The sequence below is a fragment of the Armigeres subalbatus genome, chromosome 2, assembly GCF_024139115.2.
Source record: "Armigeres subalbatus isolate Guangzhou_Male chromosome 2, GZ_Asu_2, whole genome shotgun sequence".
NCBI lineage: Eukaryota > Metazoa > Arthropoda > Insecta > Diptera > Culicidae > Armigeres > Armigeres subalbatus.
In genome coordinates this window covers 34,144,967-34,167,800 of record NC_085140.1, presented here as the reverse complement: position 1 = coordinate 34,167,800, position 22,834 = coordinate 34,144,967, and the positions used below count along the sequence as shown (strand labels likewise).

Here is a 22,834-nt window from a genome sequence, read left to right as displayed (position 1 = left end):
GTCCCAAAGAAAACGGATAATTCAGGTATAAAGAAATATCGCGTAGTTGTAGATTATAGGAAACTGGATCGCCTCGGAAAATCACAATACTTTTCTTTACTCGATTTAGCCAGTGGTTTTCACCAGGTAGAGGTGGAGCCGAATGATATTCCAAAGACGGCATTCAATGTCGACAATGGAAAATACGAGTTTTGAGAATGCTGTTCGGGTTGAAGAATGCGCCCGCGACATTCCAACGTTTAATGGATGCTGTTCTACGAAAACATCTGGGGATAAGATGTTTCGTCTATATGGACGACATCATTATCTTTTCAACTTCTTTAGATGAGCATATGAAGGACATTCAGAAAATCTTACAAACCCTTAAAGATGCTAACCTTAAGGTACAATGCGATAAGTCTGAATTTCTTCGTAAGGAAGTAGAATTCCTTGGACACGTCGTCTCTACAGACGGGGTGAAACCGAACCCAAAGAAAGTTGAGGCAATTAAAAATTGGCCTTTACCGAAAACATCAAAAGAACTAAAGTCGTTTCTCGGAACAATCTCCTACTACAGAAGATTTGTACCAGGATTTGCAAAAATTGCAAAACTAAAGACTAGCCAACGTCGTGGCAAGAATATATCCATTACTCCACATCCTGAATTTGAATTTGCCTTAGATAAGTTAAAGGATATCATGAGTACAACACTACTCTTGAGTTATCCAGACTTTAATGAACTGTTCATACTAACTACCGACGCATCAAACTATGCTATCGGCGCAGTACTGACGCAAATGGTAGATGGACACGAAAGACCAATTGCGTACCTTTCGCGAACACTGACAAAAGCAGAGGAAAAGTATTCCGCAACTGCGAAAGAACTTTTAGCTATCTATTTCGCTGCAAAGAAATTTCGATTATATTTGTATGGTAGAAGTTTTACTATTTACACGGACCATGAGCCATTGACGAAGGAAATTAAATTAATAGATGCAACAGGAAAAGTAACTCGTCAACGGTTATATCTGGAGCAATTCGATTTCCAATTGGTTTACAAGAAAGGAAAACAAAACGTGGTAGCCGATGGATTATCTCGAATACCTCGCGTGGATGAATCTGAAATAAATTTACAAACCATTTTAGAAAACGAAGTACATGAAAACGATCCTATATACGGGCCGGAAATCATAAATAAATTTAGAAATCAGCTCATCATTAATATTACCAATAATAGAAGAAAGTCCCCTCACATTTATTATTTTATCTTTTCAGGTTATAGTAGACACGTATTCCACCAGGAGGAATATACCGAAGAACAACTATTGAATATTCTTAAAGCTCATTTATCTCCAAAATAACAAATGGAATCTTTTGCCCCACCTAATATTGCAAAATTGTGCTCTAAAATTCTAGATAAACATTTCAAGGAATGCGAGTTCAATTCTGCAATCTTAAGCTACCAGATCTAATCTCTAAAAAGACCAAGACGAATTTGTTCGTAAGAGTCACAACTTTAATCATAGAAGTTGGAAACTCACATATGAAGAGATTCGTCAATCAGTCTATTTCCAAACATGTCTTCAATTGTTAGGATCTTTGTAAAAAATTGCTGGGATTGTAAATACGCTAAATATGAGCGTCATCCTTTTAAAATTCCAATCACACGCAGAATCTATGCAAGACCTTTAGAAAGTCTATTCATGGACGTCTACGTGAAAGAAAACGAAAAGTTTCTAACAATTATAGACTCCTTTTCCAAATTTGCGCAAATTTACAAAATCCTCCACGAAACTTCAGAAGAAATCATCGAAACGCTCATCAAGCAATTCAAAATTTTGGCCTACTGAAACAATTAACTTGCGATCAAGCCACTTATTTCCGCAGTCAAAATTTTAAGGAATTTCTAGAAACCCATGGTGTTGCTGTTCACTACGCTAGTAGTAGCAACAGTAATGGCACCATTGAGAGGTTCCATAATACACTTTTAGAAATGTATATGGCCAACCGCAGGAAATTCGACCAACTTTCACTTTACCAAGGACTGTCCATGACGACTGCCCTTTACAACGACACAAAACATGCCACGACGAATTTAGCACCGAGACAGATAGTATTTGGAAACTCGACGTCATTAGACTTACAGGACATTAACTTAACAAAACAACGCACTATTATGACAGCAAGAGACAATATTGTATTTGAGGCTAACAAAACATAATTCCAAAATTAAAATACAGGACAAAGACTATGAGGATATTGAAGACGATACGGTTTTAGTTAAGACGAAGGGAAAAGCCTCTCCTTTTAGCAAACCGATATAGACTAGTAGATATCAAAGAACAAAAACGAAAACAATTACAGACGCAACAGGAATCAAAATTCATAAAAAGATACAAAGAAGTAACAAACTGACTAAAACTTGCTTTCCGACTTCCTTACAGATTATGGCTCGGTACACTGACGCAGACGACTCTAACGGATTTAAGACTACACGATGTAAAACAAAATCCAATCATAATGATTCCCTTAGGAGAAGCTAGGATCAGTAACAGCTTTTTCAGAATAATGCATCCGATAAACCTTACCACCATTGAATCGACAATAGATGTGTACAATAATGTAGCCCAAACCGGAAAGCTTAATCAGACCTTTTTCGAGTTATCTATCAGGAGAAAAATAGGCAGAATTAATCTGTTGTTCAATAGAATTAGGCCACAGCGAATCAAACGATGGGAATCATTAGGTAGAGCGTGGAAATACATTTCTGGAAGTCCAGACGCCGACGATCTTAAAGTCATAAACTCTTCTCTAAACTCCTTGGTAGATGAAAATAATAAACAAATTCAGATAAATCACTTGTTTGAGAAATTCACTGTTAGATAACGAGCAGAATTTGGAAAAAGTAACATTCGATAGTTTAGACTCTTTGAATTTCATATTTGAGATTGATGAATTATTATACTATTTAGAGATAATTGAATAATCTATAACACTAGCCGAACGAAGCATCCCAAGCAGCCGCATCATCCACCCTGAAGAACTTTCGGTTATTCGCCATACCCTCAACGATAACGGTTTGCGATTGAACTCGGTCGACGATATGTTGAATATTGCTAGCGCATACGCAGTATATAACAACGAGATGTTCATGGATATACTCAAAATACCAAAAATTAAGGATGAGCAATACAAAATTGGTTTTATTGGACCCGTAATTGCCAATAATTTACGACTTCATCTAACGGGACAATTTTATATTGAAAGACAGAACGCATTTATGTCAAGAAAAACCCGTGTCCAAAGATGAAAGATCTCTCTATATGTTCCTCCAGCAACTTGGAACCGCCTACGGAGTGCATTCAACAATTAGTTTCAGGACAACACACAGACAAATGTCCTATGGAACGAATTTACGAAGCTAAAACTATTCGTAAAATCACAGAAGGCAACATCATGGTTACAGGATCCAACATTACCCTTTCATCAAATTGTTCATCCGAACGATTACTCAACGGGTCATTCCTCATACAATACTCCAATTGTACTGTGAAGCTGGACGACGAGGAGTATGCTAACCTGACTTGGAAATTCAACCATTCATCCCTACCACAGGAATTAAGGTCAGTCCAACTATACTGATAAACAATATCCTGTTACAGCATCTGCAAGAGATGCATTTAGAGCACAGAAACCAGATAGATCATCTCAACTTAACTACGGACAATCTGCATTGGAAACTACATATGTTTGGATGGTTAACCTCATTATCAACAACAGTTATAATCATATGTATCCTGGGCCTGATCATAGCCATCATCTTTAAAATATTTAGTTGGAGAAAACATCTCACACTTAACACAAAAGAAGATATTCATATCAATTTCAGCCTAGCAGCTGATGGATGTCCTGAGTCAAGAGATATACCACTTATCCCATTAGCAATAGAAGAAAGCCGAGGACGGCTTTCAAGCCAAAAGGGGAGCCGTTATGGAAACATCGGAACATCGTGCCACCAGGTGCACCAATTGCAGTCAGACAATCGTGGACGACCCAAACTGCTAGATCAGCAGTTTGTACATTATAATAACCCGCGAACGCGTGGCGCGTTCTCTTCCTTTGGCAGCTTTGGACAATCACCGGTGGTGCTGTATTGTGTTAGTATTATTAATAAAAGTGTTTTAGAGTTAATAAGTCTTTTCAAAAAGTGAATCCGTATCACGAATCCCATAAGTGTAACATGTATCGAATAGCGGATAAGTTCCTGCATCCGTAGCAACCAAAATCGGTGAAAAACTGACAATGTTATGATCATTTTAAGTCCGTGGGTACCTGGTACCCTGTCGGGTTAAAAAGCATGTCTAATAAAGTGATTCAAATTTTGACTTTTTTGCCCCCCGATGCTTAAACGATTGCATTTGCCATTTTAATAATCCTCCCAAATTTTTAGCAATTTTGGATGTAATTTGACTGTGCACACGTCATTTGAAGTTTGTATGGAAATTACTGTGAAAACTGACCCTTATGTGGAAGACCGTTCCGTGAGGTGGCCCATGAACTATTTAAATATAATCAACACATTGCCTACACAGAATACTTCTCAAGCTGAAAGGCAGTTGTTGTTGCGAAGCGATTTCTCGTTTGGAAGCAAAGATATGAAGAAATCAAAATGCTCATTATTGATATTGATATTATTCTTTACGTGTTAAATTGAAATTCCCACGATTCAGTATTTCCTTAATGACTTTTCTTGTGATCATCAAATCGTTTCGCAACAAAGACGGCCTGTTTCCTTGTAAAATTTCTTATGTTGCCGATGTACTATATGTTTTTAGAGCTTAAAAGGAAGCGTTGGGGAACGGTTTTCCATGAAAATTACTGTTTTCATAGCAATTTTCATACAAACTTTAAACCGCGCGTGCTCACCAATTTACTTCCAAATTAGCTAAAAATTTAGGTGGGTTAATAAAAAGGCAAATGCAATCGTTTAAGCATGGGGGAGCAAAAAAGTCAAAATTTGAATCACTCTAATGTCTAATGTCCATGTCCAATTATAATTATCCCACCTAACCAGTGATTCTTACAATTCTGTATAAAAACCTACCAAAAAGAACTGGACATATACGAAAATGCTAGATTCTTATACAAATATTGTGTGAGACCTTACAATTGTCCAAGCTTTTCATACAATGTTTGTTTGTGAGCTTACATTTTTTGTATAAGCGCCTAACAATTTCGCATATGCCAAGTTCTTTTTGGTAGGTTTTCATACAGAATTGTAAGAATCACCGGTTGGGTGGGATAATTATAATTGGACATGGACATTAGACATGCTTTTTAACCCGACAGGGTACCCGGGTACCCACGGACTTAAAATGATCAACACATTTTCAGTTTTTCACCGATTTTGAGGATTTTGGTTTTGGTTTTGGTAGGTTCTTAACAGAATTGTTAGAAAATCTAACAGTCGCTAGTTGGGTGGATACATCATTGCTGCAGATCATCTTATACAGTCGCCTCTCCACATCTCGATGTTTGTGGGACCATCGAGATAAGCAGAGATTGAGCAATGGAATGAAAATTGAAATGAGGGCTAGATCCAAAAAAAGCTAATTTCTATGAAAAACAACAACTAAACAAATGTCATCTCTTGTTTTTAGTATGTTTGTTATTATCCATAGATGGTCTAGTCACCTAGAAATTAGATAGGGAAGTTATCGAGATGTAGAAAGTCCAAGTGTATGTAGATTTAAAGGGCTAACAAAACCATCGACATAGGGAGAGATATCGAGATAAAGAACATCGAGATGTAGACAATCGACTGTATGGGAAAAGGTTCTAGAAAGGAAAAAATAAAGGATAGTCGCCGCTCTAACCTGGTTGTAGTAATTTGTTTTAAGCAGTGCTGATACATTTGTTTCATTCATTTGAAAACCGAATAGTAAATTTACAGTCAGTCATTTCTTGTCCATTTCGTTTTCCATGCAATCTGTATTGATCCGTCTTTAATTGAAAGATTCTGTTCTGTCAATTGACATCTCTGTTATTTAATTGAAATCTACATAGGCTTTGTTCAAATTCGGTTCAAAACATTCAATTGACAATGAGATTTGACGGCACTGGTTCTACAATTATACTCTGGTTTGTTGAAGCGTTACCGTCCGGCGGGGCTTTTTGACTCCAGGGCTACTTTATATTTTTGATTTTCTAAAAACTAAACGCAAAATACCAAATTTGAAACAGAAAGTTACCATACAGCTATCAGCAAGACACCCAAATGGTAATAATTTCAATTTGATAACAATTTTATTCATGGAAACTGAACGTTTTATCACAGACAAACAGACATAACACATTGAACATTCACTCATCAAATTCATCGTCATGCACACACTAACGACATCTGTTGTTTTCACTTAGGTATCTGTTCCTATATCAATAATAATAAGCCAATGCGCATATGAAATGCATTTATTTCTCACCCAATAATCAAGAAACATGAGAATAATTATGCTCGGCTCACGTCATTTTTAATTAATAACAATTTGGTAACTTCAAAATGAAATTGTTATCACATTATAGAAGTATTTAGCTAAAAACATCATCACTGCCATGCACCTATTTCAATAACATTCAAAAAGTTAATCCTATGCCTGTACCTATATCAATAATACTGTTTCCAACATAAAATACGCACACTATTACTTGTGTGTATACGTAACGATATGATTGCAGTGATGCTGAATTCTTCAATGTTTTGTAATTGTTGAAATATAATTACAAAATTACAGTTTTTGTTGTAGTTTTCCAACTTATCAGTTTAATTTTATGTTTGTCATAGCTTATCTCTTCGATATACCTTGTTTTACAAACATAAGAGTTGAATTTCACAGTAAAAGTTCATTCGAGCATTTTTGAAATAAAAATCTAGGTCGGCAACCCTTGCCGATGCTGCAAGCCATGTAAATAGTTTGGAATACGGACAAGAATAATTTAGACGTTGTTCGAAATAAACCTATATCAAACTATAGGAAATCGCGTTAGTTTTTCAAAAATGATTATATTTATAGTGAAATTGTGATGTGCTCTATGTGTTGTGAAGTGTATTTTGAAAGGATTCATTCGTTTTAGCTTGAAATTGAGTGAAAAACAACGGCGTGAAATGAGATGAATCTGCTAGTAGCAATCGAGCAGTGCATCAAATCAACCGTTCAGATTTTATAATTTTGTTTTTAATAATTTGAGTCTTGTGAACTAAAACATTACTCAAACGGAATTTTAAATAATATTCCAAACATTGGAGAAGGTGGTCTATTCATTATTGTGTACATACGATGTGAGAAATTTTAATCAAATTGATTTTTTATTTGGTTTATCGACGGTTGAGATTAATATACGGGCTGTTATTAATATGGGAACAGATACCCTAGTTGGGCAAATCACGAACCAGATGGCGTTGGTGAGCAAACGTCAAACTCGAGCAAATCCGATGCGCGCGCCACTTGTGACCGATTGACCAACTAATGATTATTTAAAATAACCAGTAAAACAGTGAACGATGAGAATTTCATCAGTGTTATGTCTGTTTGTCTGTAGTTTTATTCTCAATCGCGCCGTTTCATTGCACACTTTGTATAGATCCAAATTTAAACAACGCTCAAACAATAATCGAATAAACCATGATGGAAGTTCCATCAGCACAATACAATCCAGAAAACAAAATTTCTTCCTGGTGGTAATATCAACAGACAACGTGTTCGCAGTGGGTTCAGGAGTTCAGAGACTGACAAACCGAGCAAATAAACCACCAGCAACAGCAGCCGCGAAGTGACGCTGTACCTTTGTCGTTCGTCACCGAGATTCGACTCGAGAGCAGCAGAGAAAGCATGCATCCCACACATATCGGCCCAGCAATAACGTAAGCTGTCTGGTGGATGCATTGCATTCGACTCAGAGGCTGGTTCAATACCAACAAGATCATACATCGGTGCATTGTAGGTTTCATCGTGCCGCTCTCGCAACGCAATTCAGGCTGGGGCCATATGTCGCGAAGAGCACCACCAATAGAAAAGGAAAGTTATTCATTTGAGATGAGTATTGCTTCTGAATCCGAGAAGCTCGACACATATGTGTCTGCAACACCCAGGCAGGAATGCCTGAGAGTAGCAGACAGATATTTAAGAAGAATTTCCCATAGAAATTCGAGAGAATAATTTAGTTTTGAATGAATGCCGTATTATATTAGTTTCTAAAGTTACTATTGAAAAAAAATTCTTGAATAAACTTATGAAATAATTTCTCAACAAGTTTCGATCAAGATCCATAAATTACGTAAACAATATTTGGCCACTTTCATTTTGTATGGTTTTTCTGAAAATGTTATGTGCAGTAGCAACATAAAACGCTAAAACTTACAACCCCTGAAACCTCATAAAGACAATTACAAACATTTTGCTAGAATTGATGCTGGCGTCTAAAAAACATGGTATTCTTGTTCTTGGGAACAATAGCGCATCCTTCGACTGTAATACAATTATTATTATTTATTCAGTCCAAGTCCGGAGTGGCCTCTGTGCAGTACCTAACAGTCGCCTCCATTCAGCTCGGTCCGTGGCTGTACGTCGCCAGCCACGTAGTCTGCGGAGGGTCCGCGATAAAATAGGGGAACTGTTCCGTTTTCCATCCCACTGAACATATATTCAACTTATCGCAAAACAAAGAAATCCAATCTCGTCGCTTCTTTTTAGCAAAAAAGGCGTGCTCACTGGTAAAAAAAAAAACAAAAATAATAAAACTAATTCCCTTTCATTGCTTTGTTTTTGATGGGATGGAAATAGGAGCTATGGGATGAAGTGCCGAACCGTTCCCCTACATCATAACCGAATTTCATTTATGAAAATTTGCAAACCCACAGCTCAACATCTACAGAAATGATTCTCCCTTTGAATATAATTCCAATACCAGTCCGCGATTTGTAAACGAACGAACAAAATCACCACTCACGTTCCTTCGGAAGGAAAGTAAAATCTTTAGCCGATCATACTCGCATGATCCAGCCAGGTGAATTCGACCCTTTGATGTTCTATACGTGAGTAGGCCCACATCAGCACTGCTGATTGAAGCAGAAGCCAGTCAGTCTGCTAAGGACATCGCCGTCCAATCCCATTGGCTATGTGGTAGCCGTCAATACAACCCGAGGGAATCGGCCAGCCGTTTGATTGCGCACGAACATCTTTTTTTCGATCGGCACCGGTTCTGCTGAGAATCGGGACCAAATGCACGCATGTCTTCTGGTTCCACCCTCGCCGTCCGTGACTCACCTCGTCGTCCGTAGAAGAGCCGTTGTTCTAAGTGCTCGTTTTTTTCTCAAAGTCTTTTAGTTCTGGTAGCAAAGCCATCGTAGATTTGAGCATTTTTGGATGTTTTAGTTTGCTTCGAGGTTGGGAACAAATTTACCTTAGAACTGACTGCCTGCAGGCCGGGCCGGGAGGCTAAATCTAAATATATGCGAGCGCAGATGGTTGCAGGTCAAAGGATGCGTGATGCGAATGGATGGAGGAGAAACAAAAGATGAAAAAGAACCCGCAGTTGAAGTCGTAAGCTAAAATAATACAGCTGGTCGATTCGTGGTTACACTGGCACTGTAATGGGAGCATAGTCTAATTGAATGCATAGAATGCAATATTTATTAATAGGGTAAATGAACTTCTGATGCGAGAATTTGAAAAATTGATTAAAAAAAACTATGTTATATTTTGCAAAAACTTCATGTTGGGATTTGAAGTATGCGATGCCTGTAAAAAAGTCGCTCTTAATGTGCTGAAGATTTACCAGTTGAGCCTCCATCGCTCATTTATGTGGCATAATGTTCATCGTACCATGAACAATATTAGATTGAATAATCTGACTTTAAATTTGAAAAACTTTGAGATTTGTTCGAGTATTAGCAGCATGGACGAGATCTCTGGATGTTCCGAGATGAACCAGCCTCAGGTTGAAAGTCGAAGTTAATAACGACAAATAAAAATCTTTGGGAGCAAAATCTTCAAAATGTCCAAAAAAATCGGTTTGGAAGCTCGATTCGGAGGAGAGACACAGGAGAAATAACTCCGTCCGGAAACTTTAAGAACGGAACGCACTTCTTTCATGTTCACAAACGGAAAACCTTTGCGCTTTCGAACAAAATCCTTTTTGTATTCCGAACGGATTTTTTTGGTCTTCCGAAAAAAATCTCAGAAGAGTTTTGTTCGGAATCCCAAAAGGATATAGATTTGGTATCCCTTGTACAAAAGCAGAAAAAAAATTGCATTCAGAAGTTCAGCTGGCTGCGCTTTGTAGTCCAATGTAAAGACGACTTGAAATGAGTTTTTGAAAAAGTAATTTTTCTTTCTTTTTCTGTTTATACTCAAAAGCTAACAATAAATCACTTACTCAACCCGACGCGTGAAGGATGAAAGAGACCGAACTCGCGAAGTACGAGCTCTATTATTAAGCTATACTACTAACGAAGCATTCCTACATCTGTCTTATGGTTTGGCGTGATCCAGCACCAGTGGTTCCTAACGCAAAAGTCTAAAAGGAATAATTTTATTCGGAAACCCAACAAGATTCTGTTTGGAAGCCCGAAAGAATTCTGTTTTAGAAGAGAATTTCTTTCAGAAGCATAAAGATATTTCTTTCGGAAACCCAGGGGAAGGAACGGACTTCTTTTGGGTTTACAACAGAGATCTTTTGATCTTCCGAACGGAGTTTTTTCGGCTTTCGGAAGGAACTTATCTGGGTTTTCGATTTCTCTTGCGCTTCTGAACAAAAATCGTTCTAGGGCTTCGGTAGGAAATCCCATAAGAATTCTATTCGGAATAGACCTGTGCGCCGCCGCGCCACGCCGCCGCCGCCGGTGGTTTTACTCACGCCGCCGCCGCCGACGATTTTGGGTCGGCGCGCCGCCGGTCATAATTTTGCCACGCCGTTGACAAATAGCAATATAATTAACTTTAATCGAGTCAATAACGAGACACTGAAGATGGCCTAACAGTTGAGGTCAAAATACGTATATCTAAAGCAATACAATAGTAGGAACAGTACTAAACTTGTCTTATGACAATTCATGAATGATGTTAAGGTGGAACTCGTCAGAATTCAATTTCAAATCTACCTCAAGTGATGGTGTCTTTAAGTCGATGTAGTGACATGTATTATCTTGGTTAATGAATTAGTTGGTTGATTAGATTGAGAGTTTGAATGATGCTTTATCTAGTAAAATAATACATAAATTGACCTGTCATAAGACGAGTTTAAACAATCCCATTGAATTCCACTCACTTAATTGTATCCTGACAGATACGTATTTCGGCTTCAACAGTAAGGCTGTCTTCAGTGTCTCGTACTTGACTCGACTTGAGTCGAGTTTAAATTTGGGATTGTTTAAACTCGTCTTATGACAGGTGAAACATTCCACTAAAAAGCTCAAAATAATTTTCTTATCATACATAAATTGTTTAACTGGTTTTTGGATTTCGTCTAAGTCTAAGCCTCATTCTGTCGGGCACCTAAACTTGTAGGTGACTCGCAAAATATGTTTGTTTTGGTACATATCCTTTTGTGAGGGCCTGGATACATGCCCAAAGCTCCTCAACAATTATTATAGGATCTTGCATTATTGTAGGCAAATCAAAGCAGCTCAGGAATATCAAGTTTAGTAGAACATTCATTATCTTGATTATATTTTTGCTTTGTGTTCCGAATAAAAATTTTAACTTTTAAATCAATTTTGAATTTGGAAACCACAGACAGCTTCAAACATTACAAAATTTTAATTTGATTTTTTTTTTAAATTGTTTACTATTGTTTAACTATAAAATCTTCAGTGAATGTTTCTTCAAAAACTTCCAATTCCTGGAATTCCTGAAAATATTCTAAGAAGTATCGTTTCGACATTCATCTGAGATTTCCTTCGGAATTTCCTCCAGGGATTCCTTCGGAAAATATTCCAGAAATTAATACGGAAATAAATAAAGAAATTTCGTTGGGAATTCCTTCAGATGTTCCTCCAAAAAGTTTCTTTTAAATTCCTGAGAGAATTACTTCAGACATTCTTCGGGAAATTTCTTTATGTATTTTATCGAAGATTCCGTACGAAATTCCTAACGATTTCTTCAGTAAATCCTTTAAGAATTTCATTCGGAATTTTTCAAAGAATGCATACGAAAATGGTTGCAGGAATTCCTATGAAAATTCCGTTGGAAATTCCTTCAGAGACTTCTTAAAGAGTTAGAAGTTTCTCCAAAAATTGCTCAGGAAATCCTTCATTTTTGAAAGCAATACTTTTGGAAATTTCTATGAGAACTCTTTCGGTAATTTCTCGTTTTGGAATTTCTTCGACAATTATTCCATGAATTCTTTGAATAAATTCTTCAAGATATAGCATAAGGAATTTCTTCGAATTTCCCTAAAGGAATTCTTCAGATCTAGCAATTCCTTGAAAACATTCTCCGGGAATTCTTTTCAGAACTTCCTACAGGAATTCCTTCAAAATGCCTTCACGAATTCTTTCCGGAAATCTTTCAGTAATAGATTTCTACCCAGAACCAATAAGCACCATATTACGCCAAATCGGCCATATAGTGCTACTTTTAAATAGTTGTATATGGCGGTTTGGCGTAATAAAGTGCTAATGATTACTTGGGTAATTTTTCTTCGTTTAGTGTTAATTTTAGTAATTCTTTCAAAAATTTGATTAGTAACGGACGTAATTTTAAGATTATTTAGGGAAAAATCTGAGGAGTACTCAAGCAAATTTTTGGAGGAGTTTCTGAAGAAATTCTCAAAAAGTTTTGTGCAGGAATTTCCAAATAAATTTTTGAAGGCATTTTCTAAAAAGAATCTGAAAAGATTTTCGAAAATAATTCCAGAAAGAACTGCTAAATGAGTTTTTGTAGGTATTTCTGAAAGACCTCCCTTCCTCTTCCTAGAGGAAATTCCAGAGAAACCCGTAAAAAAAATTTGAAGGAATTTCTACTGGAAATCTCAAAGGTGTGAAATGTTACCAAAGTCGATTCGATGGATACGGAATTGACTGATATCCCATCGTTATTAGCTGGTTATGGAACAGGTTCTCGCAAGGGCAGCTGTTGCATAATTGGTAATACGTCCATGTACTTAATAAAACAGTGTGGGTTCAAGTCCTTCCGACAGCCGAATCTTTTTTCGCAATTTCTCATAAAAAACACCTTAAATGACAAACTTAACTGTGTGTATAAAAATTGAACATCTTTTACGAAAAACCAAAAACCCTGACTTTCCTCACAAGTCATTAATCAAAGGTGTTTACGAAAAAAAATCCTAATACGTTTTCAGAGGAAATGCCTACTGGTATTTCTGAAGTAATTTCTAGAGTTCTACAGGAATTTCTTCGGGTTTTTTAGTAATCTATTCGCAATTGGGTTGTTTAGCAGAGAAAAATATGAGGTTTTTTATAGTTTAACATAAAGAGCATGCTTTTCTGAACCACAACATATTTTTATTTTGTTTGTAAACCTTTTATTTACATTTCTGTATAGCAAACAATATGTCATTTTAATCGATAGAATGACACTAACATTCATAAAATGACAGTTGGCCCATGCAGCACAAGAACAAATTTTAAGTCCCATATAAATTTTAAATGCAAATTAAATATAGTTCCGGGGTCCAAAAATTCTGAAAAATTGGAGTTTTTTATACAGATTCAGAATATGTAAAAACATATATACCCCTAAACAACCCAATTTCCTCCAGAAATTCCTTTAGATTTTCGTCTGGTAATTTCCTCGGAAATCGTCTCGAAGAGCTCTACAAAACTCTTCCGGAATCGAATTCCAGAAAGCCTTTCGGGAATTCTTTCGAGTTTCATCCAGGGTTTAGTTCGAATTTCTCCACATATTCCTTCAGAAATTTGAAAAGGAAAACCTTGGAAAATTCCTTTAAGAATTCCTGAACAAATTCCTAAAAGAATTTCGAATTTTTAAAGCAACTCCTGAAGGAGCCTGACAATCTTAATTTTTTTCCGAGAATTCCTTTGGACATTGTCAAGATCGTCGTTCAGAAATGCCTCCAGGGATTCCTTCGGAAAATCGGCATAACTTTTCAAGGATGTAAATCTAGAAATTAAATAAATGTTGAAATTTTTCAAAATATTCCTCCAAAAATTCAAAGGGTTTCTAAGAAATATTCCAGAACTTCCCTCAGGAATCCTTTAAGTAAGAATTTCCTCCAGCATTTTTTAAGGAAATTTCTTAGGAATTCATTCAGGAGTTCCTTAGCAAATTTCATCAGAAATTGCTAAGTAGAATCCTCTAGAAATTCTTCAGTAATTCCCTTCGGAAATACCTTCCTAAAATCCTTCACAAATTTCTTTTGAAATATCTACACGGAGAAAAAATACGGTAGAATCAACCGGATTCTGCTTCGAATCAACTATATTTTTGCATTGATTTATGAATAACAATATTTATTGTTGATACAACCATACGCGATTGTTGATTCAACTCTCGAATATATTTGTTTCAACCCTGCTTTCCAGCTGTCACTGTCAAATAATACATCAGAAAAAACAATATTCATGGTTGTTTTTACATTCAAAAAACGCTGTGAAACTACTTTATCGACAATGCGATGACTTCAACATACAAGGAAAAGTGACAGAAGCAGAATCGAACTAGTTACATGAGGAGTGCGAGTCATCCACTTTACCTCTGCACCGTGCTTACTTCATATAGACAGGATGATCTACGTAGATCAGTTTAAACAGATTTTTCAAATCATGAAATGGTTGTCAATAGAATGACATTATTATTGTTTCAATCATGCGATGCAAGATTGAAACAACAATAACATTCGATTGAATAAAGCATGTGAACATGCTGAAACAACAACATTGAAGATTGAAACAACAATATTCGCATTGTTTGATGCAACAATCGGAATAGTTGTTTCAATCTTGCAAGATACTTCTGCGTGTACAGAAAATGTTTTAGTAGTTCCTTCGAAAATTGTTTTAGAATTCCTCCAAAAATCTCTTAAAAATCTTTTGGAATTCATTTACGGATTTTTTTTTGGAAATATCTTTAAGCATTGAAAATTTGCTAAGAAATTTTTCGGAAATTTATTTGAGAATTCTTCGAAAATACCTTTGAAAATTTCTTTAAAAATACCTTCAAAAATTGCCTTTGGGATGAATTCGGAAATTCTTTACGGACTTTTTTTTTTAATGTTTGTGGGAATTTTTTCAAAATTTCTTTAAAAGGTTCCTTCTGATTTTTCTTCAAGAATTTTTTCGGTTGCCTAAGTTCTTCAGGAAATTACTTTTAATTTGGAAATTACTTTTAAAAATAGAAATGCCTTCAAAAACTCTTTTGAACATTACTTCAAGAATTCTATCGAAAAGTCCTTTAGGAATCCCTTTGAAAATGATTCACGGACTACAATCGGAAACTATTTTATTCCCTAATAAATTTCCGAATGAAATCCAGCAGGAATATTATATGATTTTACTAGATGAATGTCCCAAAGAGAACTTGAATGGATTTTACCTGAAATACCTACATGTTTTCTCGCAGAAATTCTCATAGGGTTTTACCAAGACGAGCTCAGTCCCGTGGCACCTATGAGTAGAAATCTCTACATCTTAAGATGGTGTCCAACTAAAAAATTCCCTTCCTTAGTATTCGCAAGGACGTGGCCAGGCAAATGTCACCTGTTAGAGAGTGCCTTTGCTTCCATTTAAGAGATAATGATTAGTCTCTTACAAAAGCTATGTTTGTACCACCTACGAATTGCTGAATGCTATTGCTAGATTCTCAAGGAATGAAATTTATAAGTAATTAGAATTTAAAAAATCTCAATTTCCTCCAGAAATTCTTTTATAGATTTTTTTAGCCATTGATTTTTTCATCCACGCCGGTTCACGCCGCCGCCGCCGCCGCCGCCGATAAAAGACAACGGCGCGCCGCCGTGACGCCGCCGCCGCCGATTACATGACCGGCGCACAGGTCTATTTGGAATCTCTTGGCCAGAAGTAGAAAAAGATTGCGATTAGAAGCCTACAAGGTTCCATCTAAAGTCCAAAAATATTCCTTTCGAAAGCCCAAAAGTATCGTTTTAGGGCTTCGATAGGAAATCCCATAAGGATTCTATTCGGAATCCCTTGTCCAGAAGCAGAAAAAGATTGCGTTTAGAAGCCCAGAAGGCTTCAATCAAAAGTCCAAAAATATTCCTTTCGAAAGCCCAAAAGTATTCCGTTCGGAATTCTAAAATAATTTTATTAAAAATCCCCACAAGGATTTTATTTGGAAGCTCAGAGGAATTTCTTTCGAAAGTCCAAAAGAATTTCGTTCAGAAGCTCGAAGGAATTTCGTTTTTAAACGTTCGGAAGTCCAAATAATTTCGTTCGAAAGGCCAAAATAATGCAGTACGGAAGCTTAAAACAATTACTTTCTCAGATCCCAAATGATACTGCTTAGAAGTCCGAAAGATGTTCGTGAAATGGACCAAAACATTTCGTCTGGAATCTCTATAATAAAGATTAAAAGAAAATTCACAAAATTCTATGCGGACGGAAATCCGTACGAACGGATAGCTTTTGGGCTTCCAAACGGAATCAGTTTGGGCTTCCGAATGATTTTGTTTTGGGTGTCTGAATGGAAACTTTTTGGGCTTCTCAAAGGAATCAAAGAAAGATTCCAATTGGAATCCTAAAACGATTCTAAACCTAAAAAGAATTCCATTCAGGAGCCTAAAAAGCTCCGCTCGGAATTCCAAAATGATTCCGTTTGGAAAACTAATTCTATACGTACGAAATTGCAAACAGATATTGTTTAAAACCCCAAAATAGTTTAGTTTGACAGCCCAAAAGAATACTGTTTGGAAGCCGAATGTTTTCGAAATCAACAAAATGTCTGTAAAGGTCTGTGAGAAGTGAGTAGTGGGAGGTGAGAAATGAGATAATTGAAATGCGATAATTGCGTAATTAGTGGTTAGATATGACCCAAAAACAATTTAAGCTGGTGGTGGAATTCAATGGGATTGTTTAAACTCGTCTTATGACAGTTGAAAACATTCCACTAAAAAGCTCAAAAATAATTTTCTTATCAATTTAAGCTGAATAAGCTAGGTTTTTAGCTGAAAAAGATGGTTTTTGGTTGAATAAGCGCTCTATGAGCTCCAAATGTTTGTTGGGGAGACAGAAAAAAGAAGTTAGAAGGAAGGAGGAAGAATTGAAAAGAAAGAAGGAAGGAAGAAGGAAGAAAGAATAAGGGAAGTGGAAGAAAGAAGATATAAAAAGGAAGAAAGAATAAAGAAAAAGGATGGAGAAACAAGGAAAAAATTAAAAAATATAAAGAAGAAAGAAGGCAGAAGAAGGTAGAAGAAAAAAATAAGGGAAAGGATGAAGGAAAAGGAAGTCGGAAGAAAATAGAAGGAAGAGGGAAGAAGGAATAAACAAGAAAGAAATATGTAAAGGAAGAAGAAAAAGGTGAAGGAAAAAGAAGAAAGTTAATAGGAATAAAAATTATTTATACAGTTTTCATCTCTAACATCTCACTTGTCACATCTCATTTTTCACTCCTCAGTCCTCACTTCTCAGTTATTATTTATCACTTCTCACTTCTCATTTCATTTTTTGCTTTTCACTTCTCATTTCTCACTGCTCATCACTCGCTTCCCCCTTGAGATTCTCTCTTCCTACTTTTCACTTCCTACGAATTAAATGGAATAGTGCTAAACTCGTCCCATAACAGGTAAAGATATTCAACTGAATTCAATCAAAGTTAATTGCCTATTTCCGGGGATTAAGCCACCTGACTTGGACGTTAATTTACAATGTTATGAAACTCATATAGAATATGCACGTTATGTGGAAGATATTGATGTGGAAAATGTATTGGAGGTAACCACTTTTCCTTCGATGGGACTCGAACCCACTGTAGGGTCATGGGTTCGAGTCCCATCGAAGGGAAAGTGGTTACCTCCAATATATTTTCCAAATCAATATCTTCCACATAACGTACAGAGTTTAATAATTTTCCCAAAAAATGATGCAAGAATGGATCTCAATAGTGAATCAAAGTTTAATGCCTATTTTCCAATCAACGTGGACTATATTTGGAAGCTCATTGTGTATATTTACAGCATGTGGAATGTTTGTTTAAATAAAATGTGTTTGAGGAAACATGGGACTTAAACTTATGACCCCATTGCAAAGACGGGTGTAAAAATATATTCCATACTCAACAATATTCTATACAAATTAATTGTAATCTTTCTTAGATTCATCATTCTATAATCATGAATAACACCCTGAAAGTGACACCCCGCCAAGCTTCAAAATCGCCATGAAAATCTACGTAGTTGTATCCAGCCTGAAAACATTTTCGAATTATCACAAAAAAAGACTATTGAAAGCCTGGGAATCTAGAAGCATTCGCATGCCATGAACTTGTTGGTGTTCAAATAATAATCTCCGCTAGTCTACTAGGTGTCTGGTGTATGGTGTATGGTTAGGTCATTCGAAAATAATCATAGTTTAGTTTTACTTGCTAAAATTCTGTGCAATGCTGCCGAAAATGTCAGCATATCGATTTATCAAACATTTATGTACCATTATTCAGATATGTTGAAGCTTGTTTAATAAGATTTCACTATAAAGATGGTGAGTTCGTTCTTTCTTTTGTTATTTTTATAAATTTGTATGTCGTATTTGATTCGACGTCTCGAAAAATCAGTCATTTTAATATCAAATTCGGGAAATTTAGGGTTTGGTATTTTTTTAAATGTCCTCCTTTTCAACCAAATGTCCTCCTTTTTGGCACGATTTGAAGGAATTGTCCTCCTTTGGAAAAAAATTCATATAGTCACCAAAGGGAAGGGGGGTATCTGAAACTGGCCAAAACCTGTCCGCGTGGTATGTGGACAGCCCTTAAAGAATATCGACTAAGGGGGGAATCGTCTTACGGATAGAACGCAGTATGCTTGATTGAGTGAAGGAAAATATTGAGTTATAGGGTAAAGTGACCAATAGTGGACCCCCAACAAATAGTGGACCCTCAAGCCATTTTTGCATTATTACACTACAATGTCAACATTGTGCTATGAAATTCTATCGGGAGAACCTACCTTACAGTCCTATGATTTGATTACATGCGTTGGAAATGCTATGGAAAGTCAAATTAGATGATTTTTTACAATTCTTTAAAAAATAAACACGAGAGTGTCCATTATAGGAATATTTTGGGGGGTTCATAATAGGGAAGAAGAACGTTCCGAAACGGGACATGAAAATCAAATGAAGTGTCAACTATAGGGAAGCAATTTCCTATTATGGACCCTAAGGGGTCTACTATAGGGCGAATTCAGTTAGACATTAAAATGTTAATTGCAACGAATAACGTTGTGTATTTGGGTGTTTTATGTATGTATCGCGAAAAGGGGATGCAGAGCTTGTTGTTAGATATCAAGCAAAGTTAATATGTTGAAAATTTCTATGCCTTATGACAGGAAGAGCAAAATTACGCTACTAGGGGGTCCACTATTGGGCATTTTACCCTAGAATATCAAAATAGAGAGAGTTCACCTTATTCTTAACTGATTTTTCCGCCGCATTTGACGCAGAACAAAGCTAAAGTAGTGATTACTAAAGTAGTGCTCCATTTTAATCACTTCCCGATGAATTTTGGAGTGAAAAAATATGGAGAAAACTTTTTTTTAAATTTTTTACAAGTAGGGGAACTGTTCCGTTTTCTATCTCACTAAACAATATTCATCTCATCGCAAACAAAAAAACCTCGTCGCTTCTTTTTGCTAATACACGTGTTCACTGGTAAAAAAAATCACAAAAATAAGAAACAAACTAAATTCCTTTTCATTGCTTTGTTTTTGATGGGATGGAAATAGGAACTATGGGATGAAGTGCCGTTCCCCTATAAAGCATTATATGACCCAGTACTGTAAAATGAAGGGGCGTTTTTTTGTCACGATCTGTCTTTTAGAAGCTTTGACAAATATTTCAAAATGGATTACAATAAGGAACCAAGTACATAAGTATCATTAGATATTTTCGGTATTATTTCTGAATATCCAGTAAAAAATGTGATCATATAATAAACATATTCAATGCCTGAAAAACAACCTTTCCTGAGACATCATCATCGCAAAAAAAAAACAGCGGAAACCCCACCAACAAGCTCATCAAAGTTCAACAAACCTTTATTATTCCTGATGTTCCAATTTCCAATTCGGCGGCTGTAGTTTCCACACCGTTGCACTCCTCCGCTATTTTTGGCGTTGGGTCCACACTATTGTGTTATTGTTGTTGTTGCTGTTGTCGGAATATGTACATAATCCAAGTAGGCTGTTTTTCCGCTAGTTCCGCTACACAATCCACCACACCGCCAGTACAAGTAGGCTATTCGTCGTCTACGTCTCGCAATAGCGGCGCAGTTCACCTTCAATTGTGTTTGTGTGTTTTCCACTTTATGAATCCTCGAACGATGTACGCTGCTGATGTATCCTTTTCTGGCACAAGCACTTACACACTGATACGGCACTGCTGAACGGCTCTCCAATAAAGTCGCTGAATAATCCTAATTAATCCCAACTTTCCTAATAAATCTTCATTCGCACTAGCATTTTTGTACCTTTTCTGCTGCTTGCTATCACGAGTTGAAAACCCACTCTTTTCTATATCCACACATTAGCTGTTTATTTATGATTCACGTGATATTATTTTTTCATTTATTGAAGTTTTATACTCTACACTGTTCATTATTATTTACTTGTAAAAACCTGAATTGTAATAGACAAAATTAATTGCAAAAGGACTCGTTCCACCTTTTCATAGACCCCTGCACTACACCGATTTCCGATCAATTTGTCACTTTTCGAGGATGGTTGGAATACCACAAAAAAGATGAAAAGTGTGTGTATAAAGGAAGGATACACTTTTTTGTAGGGGATGCTCCCCAAATTTTTCCACCACCGGAATGACTTCACTGCTTCTTCATTGTCTTGCGTTTTTGGAAAGCGACAATCATCGTCCTAGTAGACACAGGAAAATCGAAACCTTTTCCACCCTTAGAACATCATTTCCACCGCATTCTCCCCCGTTAAATCCACCACAAAGTCACTACACACAAAGCATGCCTCACCAATACAACTAAGCGCGGAGAGCCCCAAAAAGGATATTCCTCCTGCACTAGATTTGACTCTTCTTCGAATTTTCTTGATTTGTTACGTTAATTAACTTATAGACACGTCAAAAACATCTCTTCAATCCGACCATCTAGATTTCTACCGTTCCGTGGTTATCGAAGATGCGTGCGTGCACCAAAATGGGGGCTCGCCTTCTCAAAATCCCAAAAATCACAAACTAAATTATTGCTCTGCACAAACCTATCTCAATCGCACTCATCGGAAACAAGCACCGTACAGTTTTCTGAATGGTCCTGCGGACCTTCACGACCGCTATAATGGAACCAGTTTCTTCACTATTTTCTACGCCAATCACAAAGCAGTTGGCAATCTCCTTCGGTATCCATGATGTGAGATGATAACCAACGAGCAATCACAATCCCACCGAGTAGCCACAAAACACTAGACCCAATGGTAGAAGAAAGCCCCATCCAAAGATCCAACCGCGCGAATTCACACCGATGTTGACTGAAACACACTCTTCTCTCAACTGAACACCGAGCACGGAGGATCCCCCACGAGAACCGAATGCAATGTTGGAGTTTTGTTGTTGTTGCAAGAACGTCTTCTGTGCGGCGCAGCGACTGTGTGCTATGCTCGCGATTCAACACCCTCTCGTATGGAGAGAAAAGAAGAAGCGTGTGGTGTTGGTGTTATGTTGACGAATCGCGCAGCATAAAGGAAATGTCCCCTCTGACAGCGGCAACGTCGCTTTGTTTATGTTGAGTGGCACTCACACACCCATCATCGATAAGGATTGCTGACGTTTAAACATCTTTCTCTTTCAAGCGCGTAGGATAGATTTGTTTTCATCGGGAAACGTTCCCTGATGAAAACAAATCCTATCCTTCTTATGTGCTTGAAAGAGAAAGATGATTAAACGTCAGCAAGTTCTATATCGCCAAAACTCTGGTCGTGAATCCGAAAGGGTGTGATGAAAAACACACAAATCGGGAAGTACGCTATATCAACTTTTTTTGGTGTTAAATCGAATCTTTCGCAGGGAATTTTAGGTTTTGCAACGGATATATTGTCGGCGTAGCACCAACTTAGAATTCGGAAATCGGGACTTCCGAACCGAACTTTCTTCCGAACTTTTATCTGTCAAACTAATTGATGCGTTGTTTAGCGCATCCTTAGGCGAACCCAACGCACTACTTCCGAAGTTGGAAAAGTTGCCTGTATCTGGAGAAAATCCAACTTCGGTATAAAAAAGCGTTCTAAATTTATTCCGGATGGACAGACTACTTGATGATCTTCTGAACCAAACATGCAGTTTTATATAATGAAGCATGCTGAAGAAAATAGGTACCAATATTCAAACCATATCTAGCAAAAGTCTAGAAGAATTGTGGTTCTCATGTCTAAGAGATATCTCTACTTTATCTAGAAGATCCGATATGTCAAATACCAGAGTCTATTATATAGAGTTGCGCAAAGAGGATCTTCTTACTCTTATTCTGAATGATGCTCTTGTTATTATATTGAAAACTTTCATTTTTGTTCAACCCTTCAAGTGACTTCACGGGAGTGATCACTTCTAAAGCTTTTAATTCGATAACCAAAGTCACCTACAGAGTGCAAACACGTGAGTTTCTTGTTGCAACTTTATTGGGGGTGTATTGAAGTTTTT

The 22,834-nt window shown here is 36.8% G+C and overlaps 1 protein-coding gene across 3 annotated transcripts in view; it reads right to left on the bottom strand.

The window, feature by feature from the left end:
• LOC134218440 (tyrosine-protein kinase Src64B) overlaps positions 1 to 21,827 on the bottom strand; it is a 266,520-nt gene extending 244,693 nt beyond the window's left edge. Inside the window, exons 1-2 of one of the 3 annotated variants that reach the window (XM_062697430.1) lie at positions 21,403 to 21,827; positions 20,216 to 20,796 (exon numbers count right to left, since the gene is read on the bottom strand). The gene's annotated coding sequence lies outside the window, so the exon portion shown is untranslated. Of the gene's footprint in view, positions 1 to 20,215; positions 20,797 to 21,158; positions 21,345 to 21,402 lie in introns of those variants that run through there. The other 2 variants (XM_062697431.1, XM_062697432.1) reach the window with 2 other exon arrangements.
• Positions 21,828 to 22,834: the final 1,007 nt, after the last annotated feature.